We start from the raw sequence: 16,941 nt of genomic DNA on the forward strand, positions 1-16,941 counted from the left end.
GTTTATCTGAAACAAGTTTGTGCTATATTATCTGACAACTTATCCTTCAGAATGACACAAGAAAATAGATTTGTTCTATGCTGTGTCCGTATGACACAAGTTTATAGTTTTAGGGAATAACGAGTTTAAGAGGGTCTTGTCACTTGTTCACAGTCAAGTAGCAAAATGTTAGTAGTCTTGTTAACTGATTTTGCACTGATCTTAGTGCTCTGTGCTAATGAGTTTGCTTTAAAATCTTAATTCAGAGCTGGAGAGATTAGGCACTTGCCTTGCAGGCAGCCAGCCCCAGTTCAATCTTTGGCACTGCATATGGTCCCCTAAACAAAACCAGGAGTGATCCTTGAGTACAGTTGAGTATGGCCCAACAACTACTACTTTAGGAAAATCATTACAAGAACTGCAGAAGAGGAAGGTCAAAATGCCATTGTAACAATGTTCATAGATGCACGGACTTTGGGTAGATGGGATTTTTGAAGCTATTCAAAATGAATTCTTGCTTGTGCACCTGGATTTTTCTGAAAACTGAAATTATTTAACTGCTGCTCTGTGTAGTGAGCTGAGAGCTAGGTAGATGAGACCAAAAGAGCCCAGGTAGAAAGGAGACAGAGATATGGAGAGGTACCTTGGAATTCTGTAACCCACAGTGAGACTGAGTGATACTAAAGCTTCCAAAGGCAAAGCCCAGAGGACACCAAGCGGAAACTCTCCATCTGCTGGCACACGAATATACTAGTGAGTGCTGAAAGAAATGTAGCTCTACTCACAGCTGAGACTGTTAATGTAGCAAATTCTGCATCTTTTTGTAGTTTTGTTTATGTCTGCATTTTTATTGCTCTTGTAGTTGAGGTAATATATAGAGAGATTATCCTGATGAGAAGTAACAGATGCAAACCTCTACCCAACAAAGATTTCTCCATTGAGACCGCCTGTCTTAAATTTAAGCTCAAACTTAAACTTAAGTCACTTTGATTTTTTGTTTTGTTTTGTTTTTTGTTTTTGGGTCACACCTGGCAGCACTCGAGTTCCTCCTGGCTCTACGCTCAGAAATCGCTCCTGGCAGGCTCGGGACCATATAGGATGCCAGGATTCGAACCACCGTCCTGCTGCATGCAAGGCAAATGCCTTACTTCCATGCTATCTTTCCAGCCCCGAGTCACTTTGATTTTAAATCAAAATCAAGGATTTCTTTTTTTATGGAAGATATTAACTTGTTTTTATTTGGTCATTTAAAGTTTCATGTAAATAAGATTTTAATACAAATGATGGCCCTCTTTTAATTGCCTGTATGGGACTGCAGTGGGAAAAAGTGAATTAGACAAACAGTACAACGTTTGGAATAAACGTATTCTAGGTTACCTTTTATATTTAAAATACTTTTCTACTGAAGTAAACAGATTAGTATTTTTGTTTTAGCCAAAAACCACAAATGACTTCACTCCAACTTTAAATCAAGATCTTGAAGTCTAATAGCATGCGGTATATGACCACATTTTAAAAATGTACTTCAATCACAAAACACATTTTCTAAGGAATTGAATTTGATAGAGATAATTGAATGCTTTCATCTGTAACAAAATTAGTGGCTTGCACACCAATGAGGTTTACTTTTACTGTATTCTGAAGTTGATAAAGGGGAATTTTTTGCTACCAGTTAATGCATAAAGGAAGTATGAGGTAAAAACTCATTTCTAAATTGACAATCACTGATAACATGTTATATTTGTAACAGTTTACTTTTTAAAACATGTCTTCATTCCAGTTTTTAGGTGTTTAAGTTTAACAAGTATACAATCAACTATATTTTAACAAAATTATCCTAAAGACCAGAACAGCAGGGAGTGCATTTACTTTGCACACAATCTGGGTTTGATCCTTGGCATTCCATATGGTCCCCTAAGACCACCAGGAGTGATTCCTAAGAGTAGAATCAGGAGTAACCCCTGAGAATTGCCAAGTATGACCCAAAACCAAAAAAACGCAAAACTGAATTTGGTGAACTAAATTTAAAGTTTCTAGGAAATTTAAAGTGCATGAGCACTTTATGTGGTGTTACTTTTATTTGTCAAAATATCAACTTTCCCCCTCTCTGTCCTCCTTTTCCTAGGGTACCCCTATAACTTGCAGTGAAGAAAAATTCTCAGAAAGTTTTCTTATCTCCGAAAAATAATCTGTTTCTCCTTTTTTTTTTTTGGTTGTTGATTTTTGGTTCACACCTGACGGTGCTCTGGTTACTCTTGGCTCTGCGCTCAGAAATTGCTCCTGGCAAGCTCAGAACCATATAGGATGCCATGTGCAAGGCAAACACCCTACTACTATGCTATCTCTCTGGCCCCAAATGATTTGTTTCTAACTTATTTTTTAATAACTAGACATAAAAGGCAGAGAGATGTAAGAATCTGACTTATTACTGAGCCTTTAAAAGAGACTGCTTTTGAAAATCAGCATTTCCATACCTTCTATTCCCCAATTTCTCATTTATGTCTAATATAAGAGTTGATTATTCTCTTTAAAATCAGTATCCCCACCAAGGAATAACTGATTATTCATGTGTACAATTCATATAATTAGTGGTTGGATGAAGAGGGATATTGAGCATGAAGCCCTTTAAGTAAAACTAATAGTAAAGAACCAGTGTGATTCAATCTCTGGTTGTTTGGACAATTTTAAACTGGGAATAGGCCATTTCAGCAATTATACCAAGACTTGGGGCTGGAGCCTTAGAACATGGGAGGAATTTGCCTTGCACAGGGCAGGCTGGGTTCAACCCCCTAATCTCCTATGGTGACCCAAGCACTGCCAGGCGTGTCTCAAAGACAAAAAAAATACCAAGACTGGAATGTTTGAAGAAAAGAGCCATATAAATGGTCAACTATTTCAGCTCTCTTGGACAATGGAGTAAAAATTAAAAAACAAAAACAAAAACAGTTGCCTGGGCCAGAGAGATAACATGAAGGTAAGGCATTTGCCTTGCATGCAGAAAGATGGTGGTTTGAATCCTGGCATCCCATATGGTCCCCCGAGCCTTCCAGGAGCGATATCTGAGCATAGAGCCAGGAGTAATCCCTGAGCGCCGCCGGGTGTGACCCCAAAACAAAACAAAAAAGTCAGTTGCCTTCTTCAAATATTTTTTTTCTTTTGTCTTAAATGATTTTAGACAAAATAACCTCTGTTGGTTTCAAATCTTGGTTATCATTTCTGATGTACTGCAAAGTAGGGTCTTCTGAGTGGGCCCTGATTCTGCAATTTAAGTGGCTTAAGATAGATAATTTATCAGTCTGCCTCAAGTCCTTCCTTTCCTCCAGTTCCCCCAAATGAGGACGTTACTTTTTTAAAGTGGTTAAGAGGATTGAGTAAGGACACATAGGACAAAGCAGGGACTCTACAGGCCCCTCCTTTCCCCTCCATTCGAATTAAGGAGACAGTAAATGAAGGTCTGTCTTCTCAGACCTTGTCTTTCAGAAAAGTTGCTGGAGAGATGTCACACTGAGATGTCAAATAAATGCGAATCTATTGTAGCAATTATCTGCCGCCCCAAAAATAATGCACAACAACCACAAAAACCGAGTGGTGTGCAACAATAAACATTCATTTAGTTTATGAGTTACATCAGTGATTTAGACAAGGCGTCTGGGCAACTCTAGGCTTGCCTGGCTTACTGGGGAGTTGGTCTTGACTGGAACAACTCAGCCCTTTTTCCTTGTGTCTCATCCTCCTGTATCTAGCCCAGACTTGTTTGCAGAGGCTAGCAAAGGGCAGCAGCAAGAGAGCCCAGTTCCAGAAGCCCCCTTCTAAGTGGGGCTGCTTCAGACAGATCAGCACCCCTCAGAAGCACAGAGTGGAAAGACCAGCTAAAAGGCAGAGGGGGAGGTGACTCAAAGCAATCAGAATTACAGTCTCTATGTTTGTCTTGACAGTTGTGTTTGCTTGCCAAGGAAGAATGTTAAGAACATGGAGAGCTGAAGAGATCCCAAGGGGGGTCTCTTTGATTTAGAGTGGTTGTCATTCATAAAGCATTTAATAGAAGCATATTCCAATGTACACCAGAAAAAGTAAATTAAGACTATGAAATTCTGCCAACTCCAGATTTGTTGAGGTTGGGCCTGGCCATTATCACATGACCTGGGTCAGTGCCTTCTTCACCCAGCCTGGCATGTTCCAAACTGGAATAGTCCAGTTCATGAGAGACTGAAGGAAACATTCAATTCTGAGAAACTTTACTTCAAATGATGAAATTTTACAAATTCATTAGCGCTGCTTTCAAACTTAAATACAGAAATGCTATATACCTTCTAAAAATGTTGGTCAATTGTTTTTAGAAGTATGGTATGCAAAAAAAAAAGGATGGTATGCTTTAGGGATGTTTCAGTGCAGGGATGCTTTAGGGATGTAGTAATACAGTTTTCATTCTAATCATAAGTGATCATGATGTGCCATGACTGACGCGAGTTTTAAGAAAGGACAGAGCATAACTCTGTTCTTAATGTCAGATATGGTCTGGAGAGCTTGGATGTTTTGCTGATGAGGAAATCAGAATATATACTTCTCTAGTGAATGAACATTAGCTTCTGTGTGCACATACTTTTTGACTACATTTTTGAGAAAACCAAATATATTTTTCTTGAATATATATTTAAGTGAATCAGGTTCATATATACAAATGCTGAAATAGTTTGTGATTGGTAACCAAGTAGATAGGCATTTATTCTTTATTTTTTAAACCTATTTGCATCACTTTTGTAAAATACATAATGTGCTCAGTTAATCACAACTAGAGCAAGCCACTGCTTTGTGTATATATCTTTATACAGTGTGGTCAGAAGGAACTGTAGCACGTGCTCTTTAACAGCACATTCAGCTCATGGACACCTTTTATGAAACATAAGAGAAAATTTCCAAAAATGTATTAAGCATCATTCCTCCCAACAACAAACAAGACCTGATAATGGACATATAGAGAGAGATAGCATGGAGGTAAGGCTTTGCCTTGCATGCAGAAGGACGATGGTTTGAATCCCAGCATCCCATATGGTCCCCTGAGCCTGCCAGGAGTGATTTCTGAGTGTAGAGCCAGGAGGAACCCCTGAGCTGTAGGGTGTTAAACCCCCCAAACCAAACAACAATAATAATAGACATATAATATAAAAAATATTTTGTCTGCTTGGCACAACACAGACACAAAAATATCTGTTGACTTCAAACTTGGCATTCAATTAAATATACAAGTTCTAAACATTCTTTTTAGTGCATGGCTTTCTAGATTGAGTATAGACTTCGATTACTGTATTTGGAACCAAGCATTTCTCTGCATTATCTGTTAGAAGTGTGCTAAAATAAGATGTCACTAAGGTAGTTTATTCAGCTAGAATTAACTGTTCTATACGCTAAACATAGAAAGCATATTGGATATAAATAGCATTAGACATGCTAAACTAATCCATTAAGAAAGTTAATAAAACAGTGGTAGTTCCTTATTTTTGAGAAATTGTTTAGCCAGATACAATTCAAACTCTTTATTTTTCAAACTATAAATGCCTTCTGTAAAGTTTACTGATTACATATAATCGAAAAATGTCATAATACACTTTTTTCCAGCTACATATTTATATAACATTTTCTCTAAAACCCCAAACTTCTGGACAGTACAGTAAGTCCGAAAGATGTACAGCAGCCAATTTCCTTCTATTCGTTGTCTTTGATGAGAAAATCCTTGGGCATTTTCTTACTGAATGTGAGTAGGAGTGAGTGTCAGTGGAGCTGATCGATCTCCGCTCCTGAGAGGCCTCCTGGTGTGATGTGTCATTGCCATCCTTCAGCTGACTTTCTCCAGAACCTGAATGCTCCTCCTGCCACAGCTCCTTCTCGCCTCCACCCAGAGGCAGAGAAGTTATCTCAGGAAGGGGCTCTGCCAAGTGATCTGAGTGCAGGTAATCCCAAGGTTTCCCAGCAAGCTCTTCTCAGACCAGTCGAGCTCACTCATGAGCTCCCCCTTTCTAAAACCCACACAAACTCCATAACTCCCCACTTAAGGACACTGGGAAAGGGGCCAGGGAGAAGCTACAGGAGGTAAGGTGCTTGCCTTGCATGCAGATGACCCATGTTCTGTCTGTCCCTAGCACTGCATATGGCTCTCCAAGCAGCCTCGAATATCACTGGGTGTGACCCAACACCCTTCCCCTTCTCAAAACAGAAAATAAAAACCAGGAAGCAGAAGAACCTTGGCAAACGCATAACTACTTTCTATCTGCACAGCCAAGTGTGTTGAGACCAGTTGAGACCAGTCATCTGCTTTCTATCCCACTTCAGTCACCTCTGCTATTGCGAGTCACTCTTGGGCCACACTTGTCTGCTTAGATTAGAAATAAGTAATCACTCAGATTAGAAGGAAGTACAAATTGGTTGGAGGCTAACTCACACCATTGTTTAGTTAAGTATTTTCCAAATAAGAGTCACCAGGAGGGTGTTAAAATGCAAATTCCTTGGACTCTGCTGAGCATTCTTGTTGAGTGGGCCTGCTAGGATCTGTGCTGGTTTGTGATTGTCCGCCAGCACACCAGGGCTTGGTTCTCCTTTCCCCATGGCACTTGCTAGCCTTGCCCCAGCAATGCGCTTCCCTTTCCCACCTCCCACACACTGAAACTCAGATTTGTGCCAAAGAAAGTGACAGTTTCTACACTTCCTTTCAGTCATTTAAAAAATCCTCATGATATCCATCTGGCTTTGGGAGAGTGTGGGAAGAGGTGCATGGCCTTAAACTTGCCAATCACAGATGATTTGTCCTTCCATTCACAGTCTGTCTCAGGTTACCCCTGCCTTCTTGGAGCAAGTCCTCAGCCTTTCAACGCCTAGTTTTTCCTCCCTAGGATGGCTTCTGGCAGATGGAGGAGCAGAAATGATGTCTGAGAGGCAGAGAAGTAGGTTCTCCAGGGTGTGTGCTCAGGCTTGGGGCAGCTTGCTGCTGGTGTCATCCTGCTGTGGGTCCACTCGTTGGTTGTGGTCCTTGCTGAATCTGCTTTGATGGGAGTGTCTGTCTCCTTGACTTTGGTTCACATGTTGACAGGTCCTACTGATCCCTATGCCTTTGGTGTCAAAGGCTGTATTTTCCAACAGCTTTATCTGCTAGACAGGATAAGGGGTGTATAGAAAGGATGAGGGGTGTATAGAAAGGATGAGGTTGGAACATTGGGATGGCCAAGTGTTGAGAAGCTAACAAAGTGTTCTCTAGTCAACTATGTGGTCTCTTGCCTGATGTTGTTTCAGTGTCTCCATGCTATGTTGTACATGGCCACATCACAAGTTGGACTTATTGGTATGGCTCACAGTTTTGTGCAAGGAGGACAGCCTGTGCTAGGAAGGTCATCTAAGCCACAGCAGTTTCTGCCCCATCTTTCTTCCTGGCCTTTCCCTGCAGGCCAGGTTCAGGAACTATCTCCCTTACCCTGACACAGGGCAAGTTTTGCTTTCAGGTATGTGAACAGAATTCTTTGAACTTAAAAACTCCCTTCACAGTCTCTACAGAACCTGACATTGAAGATTTCTTACCTTTCTTCTTTTTGGGGGGGGGGGGCACACCCATTTGATGCTCAGGGGTTACTCCTGGCTAAGCGCTCAGAAGTTGCCCCTGGCTTGGGGGGACCATATGGGGCACCGGGGGATTGAACCTCGGTCCTTCCTTGGCTAGCGCTTGCAAGGCAGACACCTTACCTCTAGTGCCACCTCACCGGCCCCGATTTCTTATCTTTCTAGCGATGCTAAGGAATAGTCAAAGACAGTAATACAACTCTGATGGTCATGGCTAAGTAGTAATCACCCTAGTACAAATCTTTTCTAGCTATTATTAATCTTTTCTAGCTATTATGGGTAACTCCTGCTCAGGACCCTTATGTAATGTCAGGGATGAAACCAGGGTCACGTGCAAAGCAAGAGCCTTAACCCCTGTGCTTTCTCTCATGGTCTAATTTTATTGGGAGCCTTGCAGAGGCAGATCTGGAGCAGTAAGGGATAAACTTTACAAGAAAAAATAGAATCTTAACTACTTTTAAAATGACACAACTTGGATATTCTTATTCTAGATCTGCTATTCGTTTATTGTTAGGAAGGAGTGGGGAGATCCACTCCCAGTAGTGCTTGGGAGTTCCTCCTGTTGGTGTTTGGGGGATCAGGTGGTACCAGGAATCGAATGAGGATCAACCACATATGCAAGGCAACTGTCTTAACCCCAGCTCTATTCCTACAGTCACTAGACTTGCTCTTTAAGGCTTTTGTGTTTTCACCTATTCTGCTCATAGTACCTTGAATGTCCTCTTGACAACCTTCAATTGCTGGTCATTTTTCAGAACCCAGATCAATGGTCATCACCACCTCATACCTTTCTTCCTCTTCTCTGACTTGATTAACCTTTTACAGCCCCTTTGCTATCATTCTGTACTAATCAGAGCACTTTCTTCGTGTTAAGAATTGGCCCATGTCTGCCTAGTTTCAGCTGAATCACAGCTTCTTTCTGCTTTGGAAATTTCTCCAGCCTTGACTCTGCACTTGGAATTGTATCCTTTCTCTAAAGTTGGAATTTGATCTCCTCTGTAGGTACCAGAGAGATAGTATAGTTGGTAAGAAGCTTACCTTGTATGTAGCTGGCCTAGCTTGCATCCCCAGCTTCCTATATGGTCCCCCAAAACCACCAGGAATATCTGAGCACAGCCAGGTATAAACCACCCTCCCCTGCATTTTCAAAACTATCCTATAAAGGCTTCTCTAATCATCACTATTGAAGTGACTTCTCACCATCCCAACATTCACAAGAACTGGGAGCAGCACTTGTTCGCTATTGAAACTCAAATCCAGGGACTGGGAAACAATGATGTGGGTGCTCATGAAAGAGATCTTGACAGGTCTGGAAGGAAGTGAGGCCGTTAGGAAAAGGGGTTCTACTGGGGTTCCCATCACTAAGGCCAGAGACTGAGCTCCAGCTCTCCCAGATGTTACTTTGCTACACAGATACGTTCTGCCCTGTGTCTGCCTTAACACTGCCTCATGCAGACCTGGATGGTTCTAGTGATTCTAGAGGATGCTTAGAGAAGCTCACCTGATTGATTCTCTTCTGAAAGCATTTCCTGGGAGTTTATTTGTTTATGCTTTTCTTAAATTGCTTGGTATGTTGCTTTCCTCCACTGTCCATCACATTTATGTTTGGCCTTGCATGGGAGTTATCTCATCTTGAGCTGCTGCTGGCTTTGTAGACCCTTTGTACTGTGCGTTTGGGGTGGAAGCAGAAGAGAGGTGGGTTGGATGTAACCTGGTCCAGTGTGTTTAAGTGATGCAATCCCTGGAAGGGCAAGGGCAGTGGTGCACATTTCAGCAGCAAGACTGCAGACTGGTCATGCTTCTCCAGGAAGGAAAAGACTGGCACTGAAGTCAAGTTGCACTGGCATGAGGAAACCTTTATTTGCACTCCCTTAATCCTGTGCAGGGGTAGCAGAACTGAATTCAGAAGCTGTGTAAGACTGGGAAGATTCAATCATGGAACACCTTGATTTCGTTTATATTTTCAGTCACCTATGTTGGTGGATCAATCAGGCTTCTAAAGCAATTGAGTTTGGGGGTAGTGGTAAGGGGACAAATGGCAGGGTTGCTCAGGGGTTACTCCTGACTCTGCTTAGGGATTACTTTGGCACTGTTTGAAAGACCCTTGAGGTGTTGGTCATCCACCTAAGATTGGCCACATTCAAGACAATTACCTACACCCCTGTGCTATCTCTCTAGCCCCTCAACCACTGATTTGTGCTTTGCATCGTGGACACCACAGAAGGAGGACTGCTATATTAGGAGGCTATTCAGGATGGGACTCATTTTGGTCATAAAGTACTGTGGGGTCAGCAGGAGCCACTGCAGTGGTCTGAAGTGGGGATGAAGGCCAGGTGGACTCGGGAGATGGTGAGCAGGGAGTAGAGTGTGCTAGAGAGGACAGCCTGGACTTGAGAGAGCTCCGGAAGTTCAAGAGCAGAGATGATTTGATGGGGAAACCTTCTGGGTATTTTCCTCTACGTATGTGGAATCAGCCTGGATTTCAGTTCTCTGGGTGGGGGGAGAGGCTCCATTTTCCTGGGAGGAGGAGCCATTGGGCAGCCCCTGTTTACTCCGGCAGCTGCTCACAGGCACTGGGCTAGGCAGTCGCCAGTGGCAGAACCTCTGACTTCATGTCTGCAAGGAGCTGGGTTTCCACTGTATAATTACCAGCATTTAACTGACTGTATCAGCTCTCTTTAGGATGGCTTTTGGCAAATGGGGTAGAAATCTATTATGCATTTAAATATACTCAGTCTTCTTAAAACATTCCTGCAGCAAGCCGACACTCCTCCATAAACTAAGTGTGTCTCAGATCATGAGTCAAAGGAAGTAGGTAGTTTGTTCTTTTAGATGGGGGAATTAAGAAGAAACCTTCACCCAAATAACAGGTATGTGGTGGAGGGGAGAAGGGGCAAAAACTGAAAACCACAACAGCTTCCTAAATGCTTAATCATCAGACAAGGCGAGGGGCCTGGGAGTACTCAGTAATGGGGAAGCCTCTGATTTAAAGAGAATTACAGGCAGAAGACGGGATGAAATTTGGATGGCATCCAACAAAGCTCTTAAAAGATCGCAGTCATGGCCTGATCTTGAGTGTGGACCTGGAGGGGAAAGGAGTCTGGGCGAGCCGGCTCGGGCTCAAGAGTGCTTAATTGTCTTTCTGGTCTGGGTCCTCTTGGCCCCCTGGGAAAGGGGTGATGGGGACATTCTTCCTGTGTGCACCTCCCTAGACCAACTTATCTGCTCTCCAGTCCCTGAGGATGTCTGCAACCTTGACCCTGAAACTCCCCATCCCCCCACACTGTGTCTGGCCTGGGAAACCAAGGCCTCCCTTCTCTGCCTAGGGATGCCTGTGTGTGCTTTGGGGAAACAAAGTGAGCAGAGAGGCTAGAGACTCAAGGACCTGTGGTCTGAGTGTGTGTAGACAGTCTGAACCTTGCCTGTTCTGGTTGAGCGTATCCCTCCCAGACACTGGCCACCCATTCCCACACAGATGCCAAGGTAGTTCCCAGGAAGTTCCAACTGTGGAGACTGTTGCTAGAGTTCTTCGTGGAATCTGTCCTTGGATGCCTATAACAGCACTTTTCCGGGAGCTGAGTCTGTGGACATTCATTAGAAATAGCCATGAGTGACTTAGGTGATTTCCACAGAAATGGTTAGATTTGGGCTTGGCCAGAAAGGCAGGGTAGAAGCAATGAGACTGCTCTTTGTAAATTCATATTGATATTAATTATTTGTTTGTTTGTTTTGGGTCACACCCGGCAGCACTCAGAGGTTACTCCTGGCTCTACTCTCAGAAATCGCTCCTGGCAGGCTCGGGGGATCATATGGGATGCCGAGATTCGAACCACTGACCTTCTGCATGCAAGGCAAATGCCTTACCTCCATGCTATCTCTCCGGCCCCTGATATCAATTCTTTAAGAAAAACCTGTTTTGTTTTGTTTTGTTTTTTCTTGTCTTGGGACCACACATAGCAATGCTCAGGAGTTACTCTGGGCTCTCCACTCAAGAACTTCTCTTGGTGGTGCTCAAGGGACCATATGGATTGCCAGGGATTGAATCTGGGTCAGTTGCATGCAAGACAAATACCCTACCCACTTTATTATAATAAATATCTCCAGCCCCCCATTCCGGAAGCATATTTTTATTATTAAATCACCATGAGATACAGAGTTAAAAAGTTGTTGATAGTTGAGTTTCCATCATACAATATTCCAGCACTTTTCCCTTCACCAATGTTCATTTCCCACCACCAATTTCTAGAAAAATCCTGAACAGACTCAGACTCACTTGAGAGACTCAGTGTATCCAACATGACGGGCACATGCTAAGTGTTGTATATAAATACACGAGCTCTTATGGTCCTTACAAACATGTCCCAGGTATGTCCCCTCTCTCCCCTCCCTTCTCCTCTGCTCCCCACCCTTCTCCTCTTCTCCCTTCCACTTCCCTCTCCTCTCCCCCTCTCTTTTCCCTCCTCACCTCCTCTCCTCTCCTCTCCTCTTTCTCTCCCCATCTCCTCTCCCCCTTTTATTCTCCCTTCTTCCCTTCTCTCCCCCTTTTATCTTCCTTTCTCCCTCTTCTGTCCCCCTTTGCTCCCCCTCCTCTCTTCCCTTCTCCTCCCCTCCTCTCCTTCCCTCTCCTCCCTTACCCTCCCTCCTTTTCCCTCCCTTCTCCTCTCCTCTTCTTTTTCCTTTTCATTCTTTGAATGATACCTTTCCTCATTCAAAATTTTTATGTTTTCTTCTTTCAGCACTTCAGAGACTCATTCATTGACTAATAACTTACTTTATTTTCTTGGATGAGAAATCAGCCATTCTGCTTCTCGGTGCCTCTGGGGCAGGAGGCAGGCCATACCTGGAAGTGCTCAGGGCCTAGTCCTGCCTCTGCACTCAGGGATCACTCCTGGTGGGGTTCGGGAATCAGGCACAGATTCAGGAATCAGGCACTTTTTCTTTATATTCTGTTTAGTAGTTTGTCTAGAAAGCATATTAACTTTATACTGGTTTTTTTTTTCATTGATTATGCTTACAATTCACTTATATTCCTGAATCCGACATTCTGAGGTTGATGTTTTTGAGGAAACACAGACATTTTAAGGTAAATATATCTTTAACTGTTTATATATCCCATTCTTTGTCTTATCCATCTATATTCAAGTTATCTGGTTTACACCACTTCCTACAGGCCACTGATAATTAACTCCCTTTGTTCTGAATTTATTTTCTTCTGTATGTGCTATTTACATTCTTTTTTCTGTCTTTGGCCCCTTCCAACCTTGTTTCCTTCCTGTACTCTCCTGTCTTACCTTGTGGCCCTCTAACCTCTTGCTGTGACACCCTCTTTCCTCATTTACAAGATTTTCACCGTAGAATATTCCTCCTTGGACTATCCTGAGGGCATAAAAATGGTCCAGGGTTAAGATATACTGATTTAAGTGACTTGTCTTCAAGATCACCAATAGATGGATTTTGGGTTATCCTATTTTCTTGGTTTTTTTTTTTTTTTTTTGGTTTTTGGGTCACACCCAGCAGTGCTCAGGGGTTACTCCTGGCTCTAGGCTCAGTAATCACTCCTGGCAGGCTCAGAGGACCATATGTGATGCTGGGATTCGAACCACCATCCTGCATGCAAGGCAAATGCCCTACTTCCATGCTATCTCTCCAGCCCCATTTTCTTGATATTTTTTAGAACCCATATTGTATATTCCAGTTATGTGAATCCTCATTTGATTTTAGTTTTCTTCATATTTGTCTTTACTAATTGTTCTATTATTCCTATTGGTATTTCAAAAAATGGGGGGGGGGCGATTTTTGGGTCACATCTGTTGGTGCTCAGGCATTATTCCTGACTCTGCACCCAAGAATCACTCCTGGCAGGCTCAAGGGATATGGATGCCAGGGATTAAACCTGGGTTGGCCACATGCAAGGCAAATGCTCTACCTACTGTGTTATTGCTTCGGCCCAAATATTTCAAAAATACTTATTAGATATTAAATATTAGAAAAATATTTACTGTAACATCCTGTAAGCTGATTCCAGCATCTCTCATCTCTACTTTTTTTTAATATGGAATGCTTCACAAATTTGCATGTCATCCTTGCGCAGGGGCCATGCTAATCTTTGTATCATTCCAATTTTAGTATGTGTGCTGCCGAAGCAAGCACCAGCATCTCTACTTTTTTGTGTTTGCTTCAATGTCTCATGTCTTCCTATTTAAATTTCTTGTTATTTTGGACTATAGACATCATTTAGTGCAGACTCTAGATTCCATTCTCTTTGAAGAATATTGGCTCTTGCTCTAACAGGCTATGGAATTACTGGCAACCTGTGGTAATCCAGAGCTAGCCTCATGGTAGTCTCTATCACTACGATGTAGTCACATTGCTGTTGCTCACTGCAGCTCATTTCCCACCAGTTGAGAGAATTGGTGTCTAATTTTTTCCTTCGTTCATTTGTTTGTTTTTGGGCCACACCCAAAAAACGTTCAGGGGTTAATCCTGGTTCTCTGCTCAGAAATTGCTCTTGGCAGGCACGGAGGACCATATAGGATGCCGAGATTCGAATCATCGTTGGTCCTGGGTTGACCGCTTGCAAGGCAAATGCCCTACCACTGTGTTATCTCTCTGGCCCTGGTATCTGACTTTTTTTTTAAACTGCAATACCAGAAAGCCCATATGTTAGGGAGAATATATATAATCCAGGACTAAGGGACTCACCCTAACTACCAAGAGTTAAACTAAAACAGGCATATCAGAACTGAGACATCTGTGACCCCATGTGCTCAGTTCCAAGATGGAATTGAGCCCAAATTTGAAGCTGAGGGGAGATGGTAAGGCTGAAGGTATGAGAAGAGTGTGTGCAAGGCCTCTGGGGCTCCCTGCTCTGCACCCCTATTCTCCATTTCTAGCTTTCTTCTCTCAAAAGCCCACCAGGTAAGTCTCCTACTTTCTGCTTCACTTCTTTCACTGTGTATTGCATGGGCTAGTGGGTTCCCTGAGGGGTAAAAGCTACACCCGTGTGGATCTCATCTAGCCTGGTTCTCTTCTCTCAAGGGCTGAATCTCGTCCAGAGTCTGTCTGCTTTAGGTCACTCTCCCATGCCTCCAGACATCTTAATTATTATCAGCACAAGAATTTGCCTAATATAAGCTACTCTGTGATTACCTGAAGCTGGAGGTTCAGTCTTTTCGTTTTAGAGACACTCTATGATCTGACAATTCCCAAATATATATCTACAGCCCCAATCTCTTTTAAATATCCAGACTGACATACTCAACCTTTCTGGAATGTCAGCTAGACATGTTGAACTCTATGTGAGCAGACATAATTCCTTGATCATTTCCCTCACTGATGACTCCACCCTTAGCCTCCCCATCTCAGCAAATGATACTCCATCTTCCCCAGCAAACTTTTTTTTGTTTTGGGCCACACTTGGTGGTATTTACCCTTGCTTCTGTATACAAGGATCACTCCTGATGCTTGGATCACTGTACATGGTGCTAAATGGGATTAGCGGCCCGTTGCACCTTACCTCCCGCACCTGCTCTCAAGCCCTTCTCAGCAAACTTGGAAGACATTCTTCTTCCTCACATTTCTCCCTTTCCCTCACACTTCACCTTCAAGGCATCAAAAGATTCTCAAATATAGATCCTTGAGATTTGCATGATAGTAAACTGGTAAGGGAATCTTGCAGATAGAAGTGGCAATGAAACAGTATCACTTTGTCTAGACCCAAATCTGAAATTGAGGAGAGAGGTTGTGGCTGGAGTCATAAGTGGAGATAGCTTTGTATTAACAGACTGATGTGCCCTCTGAGGAAGTGAGTGAGGGTGGGCAGGAAAGAGTTCAAACAGTTAAATCCTAAATTGTCTTGTTTAGGGATCAGAAAAGAGAGGCAAAACCAGTAAGAAGGTCGAGCAGGAATGACTGATGAAATACAACAAAGACCTTGTCTTTTCTCTGAGACCAATTTTTCAGAGACTGTGTCTCCCAGACACCATATAAAGAAAGTGAGATCACAATTACCATTGGACTGATAACATGCAGGGCACTGGCAGGACAGGTTTTTGTGGGTAGTAGACCCACCCCCCAAAAAAGTCATGAGGTGAGAAAGGAAGTTGAATTGGAGATAGATAGAGATAACATTTATTTTATTTTATATAAATCTTTAAGCACTATGATTACAAGTATGTTTGTAGTTGGGTTTCAGTCATAAACAGAATACCCCCTTCACCAGTGAAACATTCCCACGACCAACGCACCCCTTCTTCCCCACCCCTGCCTGCATTCAAGACAGGCATTCTTTTTTTTTTGTTTTTGTTTTTTTGTTTTGTTTTTGTTTTTGGGCCACATCCGGCAGTGCTCAGGGATCACTCCTGACTGTCTGCTCAGGGGGACCATATGAGACACCGGGATTCGAACCAACCACCTTTGGTCCTGGATTGGCTGCTTGCAAGGCAAACGCCTCTGTGCTATCTCTCCAGGCCCGAGACAGGCATTCTACTCTCATTCTTTAACATGTCATGCTAGTTGTTAGTGTAGTTATTTCCCTAACAGCGTTCACCACTCTTTGTGGTGAGCTTCAAATTGTGAGCCGGCCCTTTCAGCCCTTAACTCTATTGTCTCTGGGCCTTATTACAGTAATGTCTTTAATTTTTTTAAAACCCATAGATAAGTGAGACTATTCTGTGTCTATCTCTCTCTCTGACTTATTTCACTCAGCATAATGGTTTCCATGTACATTCATGTAATGGGAAATTTCATGACTTTATCTCTCCTTACAGCTGCATAATATTCCATCTGTTGAAGGGCATCTCGGTTGTTTCTAAAGTCTGGATATTGTAAATAGCACTGAAATGAATATAGGTGTGAGGAAGGGATTTTTAAATTGTATTTTTGTGTTCCTAAGCTATATCCCTAGGAGTGGAATAGCTGGATCATATGGGAGTTCAATTTTCAGTTTTTTGAGAAATCTCCATATTGTTTTCCATAAAGGCTGAACTAGACAGCATTCCCACCAGCAGTGAATAGCACCTTTCTCTCCACATCCCCGCCAGCACTGCTTGTTCTCATTCTTTGTGATGTGCGCCAATCTCTGTGGTGTGAGATGGTACCTCATATTTATTTTGATTTACATCTCCCTGATGATTAGTGATGTGGAGCATTTTTTCATGTATCTTTGGCCATTTGTATTTCTTCTTGACAAAGTGTCTGTTCATTTCTTCTCCCCATTTTTTTTTTGGTTTTTGGGTCACACTTAGCAGTGCTCAGGGGTTACTCCTGGCTGTCTGCTCAGAAATAGCTCCTGGCAGGCACAGGGGACCATATGGGACACCGGGATTCGAACCAACCACCTTTGGTCCTGGATCGGCTGCTTGC

The 16,941-nt window shown here is 42.7% G+C and overlaps 1 non-coding gene across 1 annotated transcript; it reads right to left on the bottom strand.

Annotated features, from left to right (window-relative positions):
- Nucleotides 1-13,624: 13,624 nt before the first annotated feature.
- LOC126021668 (U6 spliceosomal RNA) lies at nt 13,625-13,728 on the bottom strand. The gene has a single exon (XR_007500162.1). It is a non-coding gene; the product is annotated as a U6 spliceosomal RNA (small nuclear RNA).
- Nucleotides 13,729-16,941: the final 3,213 nt, after the last annotated feature.

This window comes from Suncus etruscus, chromosome 10 (genome assembly GCF_024139225.1).
Source record: "Suncus etruscus isolate mSunEtr1 chromosome 10, mSunEtr1.pri.cur, whole genome shotgun sequence".
NCBI lineage: Eukaryota > Metazoa > Chordata > Mammalia > Eulipotyphla > Soricidae > Suncus > Suncus etruscus.